General features: G+C 33.8%; 1 long non-coding RNA gene across 3 annotated transcripts in view; it reads left to right on the top strand.

Annotated features, from left to right (window-relative positions):
- The first annotated feature begins 2,515 nt into the window (after nt 1-2,515).
- Nucleotides 2,516-4,654, top strand: part of LOC111088820 — a 27,929-nt gene continuing 25,790 nt past the window's right edge. Inside the window, exon 1 of one of the 3 annotated variants that reach the window (XR_002613222.1) lies at nt 2,516-2,543. This is a non-coding gene — a long non-coding RNA (uncharacterized LOC111088820). Of the gene's footprint in view, nt 2,544-2,933; nt 3,040-3,208; nt 3,248-4,654 lie in introns of those variants that run through there. The other 2 variants (XR_002613221.1, XR_002613223.1) reach the window with 2 other exon arrangements.

Raw genomic sequence — 4,654 nt, 5'->3', positions numbered from 1 at the left:
TGAAGAAAAACTTTAATATAAGTTTAACATGACAGCAAATGTACATTTGCTGTCATGTTAAACTTATATTAAAGTTTTTCTTCATTACCCATTTAAGCCGTCTCCAGCCATTATTAGTCTCAAAGTGGGTTCCTCGTCATCGAATTATAGGAAGAAGACTTTCATATAGGTAAGGTTGAATAGGGAGATTTAACTATGTGTAAAAAGTAAGGTAAATGCAACTGAAGAAAAGGTTTAAGGGAATGAAATTAGCGAAAGGGCTGACGGAATTTTGTAATTATTTGAAAGTAGATCTTTCGTTTATACCATAAGAGGACTTGGTATTGAGTTGGAAGATAAGATAGTGTTCAAGGCTTTCTCGTTTTAACTTGTTGGGTGATGTATTTCTCATGACTGAGACTACCATGTCAGAAGTATCATTATGGTCAGGAGAACTGAAGTGTCTATGAACTGTAAGGGCAGTAATGCCTTCTCTTAAAGACCTAAGGTGTTCACAAAAACGATCACAAAGTCTGCAGGCTCTGTTTTTCCAATATATAGTTTGCGATACCTAATACACTGGATGCAGTAAATGACACATTCTGATGTGCAGGTGTAATGTCCCCTGATGTGGAAAGTGTAACTAGGACCAGTTATTGTGGTGTAGTTTGAAATGTATGGATGGGTATTACAATTTTTTCTGTTACAGTGATTAGTTCCAACTATGGGGGAATTGTTTTCCTGTAGCTTCAAGTGCACCAAATAGTCTTTGAGGTTGGGATTATGTCTATAAGAAACTAGGAAAGGTGTAGTAAATATTTCGGCAGAGGTGGGGTCAGTCATCAGTAATTTTAATATTTTTATATGATATTGACTGCTAAGCTGTGGAGTGGATGATATGTTAAAAGCTAGTTATTCTATCATGTTGACTTTTGTCCTTGGGTTAGATGGTACTGGATATGGTATGTACATGGCTGTGGGCTTTTGGATGACATAAGCCAGGTAGTTACATTGTTAGAAAAATCCTGCCATCTCAGTGGTTTTGGAGAAAAGGTCTTGGTCCTCAGAACATAAACGTCTCAGTCTTGTAAACTACCCTTTAGGAATGACAGCCTTGGTTTCATAGGGATGGAAAGAGCAATAGTCTACGTAAGCATGACTATCAGTGTCTTTATAGTGTACAGTCGTTTTGAGAGAGTAGTGTGAAATGAGAATGTTGATGTCCAGAAATGAGGAATTGGTATCAGAGATTTGGTAAGTGTATTTAAGGGCTGGGTGGAGTTGTTGGATAAAGTCGATGAACTTATCTACTTGGACTATGGTACATGTAACAGATAAAGAGGTCGGAGCGGCACTGTCTGAGGAAGTTTCTTAGTTTCAAATAATCCTCTTATTTATCCAGCACGAAATTTGCTACCACATGACTGGTTATTCGCATTACACATAGGTTGAGCCGTAACCTTTAGATATCACCTGAACATTCAATGTAGAACGATGTTGTAAACATCCTTACATAAGGTTGTATTAAGGAATGTTCTCTAGGTGTCACCTACATCGAGAATAACCAAGGTAGCTTGAAACAAGATCAAGTTAATGATTTTCTTGATCATATGTTATGTGAGACCTGCACATATTCAGAACAAAGAATAAGTTCATAATAAATATTATAACACAAAAAGAAGAAAGAAACACATGTTATATTCGGATAACCACGCTAGGTAACTCTCGGATTTACAGATTGATAGAACAATTGTCAGTTGGATTTACTTGGTGCAAACATAATTTAGTTTTTAAAAAATCCAGCACAAAGCTACACAATGGGCTATCTGTGCTCTGCCCACCACAGGTATCGAAACCCGGATTCTAGCGTTGTAAGTCCGCAGTGCCACTGGGAGGCTTTTGATGAGATAGAGTTCTCATCAGTTTCCAGACAATAACACTGACCGACGTCTTTATGTACTCATCTTGTCTGGCTTGCTGCTTGCAAGCTAATAAAGATTAGTTTCCATACCTTGTATTACACTGTATTTGGTCTTCTTTCTCCAATTCAATTAAATTAGAAACTCGGATTAACTCAATACATTTTCTACTGTACCTCCTTTTATTGCAATGCTTGCTACTCTTACTTGTAAGAAGTCAGTTTAACTAAGAATATCACACCCTTTCCACAAAACTTTCATAATCTATAGTGCCAACAAGTTCCTAATCCATAAAAAGAGAAATAACAAATATACTATTAATATTATTAGAAATCACTTTCACTTAGTTCAATGCGCTTTTTAATAATTTCGAAAAGGTCAAAAAGGAGGAATGGGGTGGTTGGGTAGAAAGTTTGTACAATACATATTTGTCAGAAAAGTTGTTGAAGAAACGATAAAATTATTGTGAAAAACGTATTTACTGATTTGTATTATAAAAAACGCTCATTCTATTGCCTGTATACAGTATGCAAGAAATATCAAAGGCTTTAATTCCGATTCGTAAAATCGTGTTAATAGCAAAACAAAACGAATATTACTGAGGGCGCTGTGTGAATATTGCAGGTTAATCAGGGGAATGGTAAGGTAAGGTAAACTTGTTCGATTACAATTTTTTGTTGTTTTTAACCCCTTTGAATTTGCAATATTTATTTTAGTTATTTTTTTTATTAATATTATAGAACAAGAGTTTATTAATCTGGTTTTACAAAGAAAGAACAATATCTGATGGATGTATTCCATCTTAATATTAGTACTAACAGTAATATTAAACTATTACTGTTAGTGTTACTTGTATTAATACTAGATCTAAGGTTTGCGTCCCTTTGTCGCAAAAATAAAATATACCCACTCTAACTTTTGGGTTGTGGATGTGTTATAAGAGTATCGGTCAAATCTTAATACTCGATTAAAATAGCCCAAAAATGTACAGGTGGTGCTGTTGACTAGCTTTCTGTTCTCTAGTGTGTAGTCTGTCACTGGTGTCAGTTTAAAATTAGGAATGTTAGTGCTGATACAGTGATAGTTCTTGTGTAGTTTAGCGTAAATGAAATACCCCAAACAAAACTAAATACTGCCTATGGTAAGTACTACTAGTACTTGTAACTGATATACTAACTTAAATTTTATATCAGTCTTGAGTCTTATTACTACAAATTACAATACTGCATACTACTGTTACTAATCATGAACATTTAATGTTTGAAAGAGATGATAGCTGGTCATACATTAAATCTGAATACCAACTGTACCAGAATTCTGAACAAGTAGCAAGCAGTTTGTCATCTTAGGTGTGTGCAATTTGTAGCATGTTCTTTTAATAGACATTGTTGACTGTTGTTATAGATGTGTTGTTAAAATTTTTATCAGTTTAGCAGTATATAATTGAGTTGCTCCATAATCAATAGCATACAAATGCACAGAAATAGCGTAGCAACTAAATGTTAATGCCTTCTTTCCCTTTTAACATCAGAATATGCATATTTACTTCATTTTCAAAATTCGAAATTTACTAATTTTTGATGACTGAGTGGGGAATTGTAATGAGTATACATAATTTGCATACATTTTCGTTCCCATTTCATTTAGTTGAGCTGTCCTTTAAGTGTGTTTATGTCAACAAACATGATGCTTTATTAGATCTTTTGCAAATTATATGTATAATACAGGGGTGGAAGAAGTATTTTTGGACTGATCATACAACATGGAATAGTGTGCAAAGCATGGCAGTACTAGGGGGGTCTGGGGGCATGCCTTCCAGGAAAATTTTGAAAAATAGGGGTTCTGAGATTGAATTTTGTGCAAATTTTATAATAATTTATTAAAAGTTTTAATTGTTTGCAAGTACTTCTTTATGATTCATAAAAATAGGTGCTCACTGGCACTTGTACTCACCATAGCTAAAAGAAAGCACAAGCATGTATACTTGCAGGTTACACATGTAATTTATTATGCATTAATATACTGATTCATACATACTACTATAAGTATCTATTTACCTAGAAACAATGTTTGAAGTACAAGTTAAAGTTTAAAAAAACCTACAGTTACTGTGACAAAATGTTGGTCTGGCTGATTCCTGGTCTACCGGACCCACACCAGCACACATGTAATAATACTAACATTAATATTATTATTTATTACATGGGAGATGTTGTAAAAGTTAAAAGTACAACAGAGGAAATAGACCCTTTATGATTGGGTGAGATACATCAGTATATAAAGGGTTGTGAACAAACATATTTGAATTATGAAAGTATGAGTGAAATATTACCAATCAACTTGTACATTCTTGCACAGAATCAACTAACTTGTCATATACAGTTCTTTGTATGATATATATGTGACCATTGTCATAAAATGAAGTTAATTTTGTTTCTCTTATGTATTAGGCCAAAAACTCTTGAAGCATTCAATATTGTTGTTACCTTTTGGTCTATTGAAACAATTGGCTCTGTGTTTTCAAAGTAACTGTTGGTTACTGCTCCATGTTACATGTAATTTAATGGCAGCTATTTATATTATACACTGGTTACCACTCCTCATTACATATAATTCTATGGTGTCACTTTATAAAATACACTGGTTACCACTCCGTGCTACATATAATTCTATAATATACTCATTATTCTATTATATACTCATTGCTACTCCGTGTTACATGTAATTCTATGGCAGCTCTTTACATTATACACTTG

This window comes from Limulus polyphemus, unplaced genomic scaffold (assembly GCF_000517525.1).
Source record: "Limulus polyphemus unplaced genomic scaffold, Limulus_polyphemus-2.1.2 Scaffold4511, whole genome shotgun sequence".
NCBI classification, from domain to species: Eukaryota; Metazoa; Arthropoda; class Merostomata; order Xiphosura; family Limulidae; genus Limulus; species Limulus polyphemus.
The sequence above is the reverse complement of the archived record's forward strand: the minus strand, read 5'-3'. Positions and strand labels throughout refer to the sequence as shown.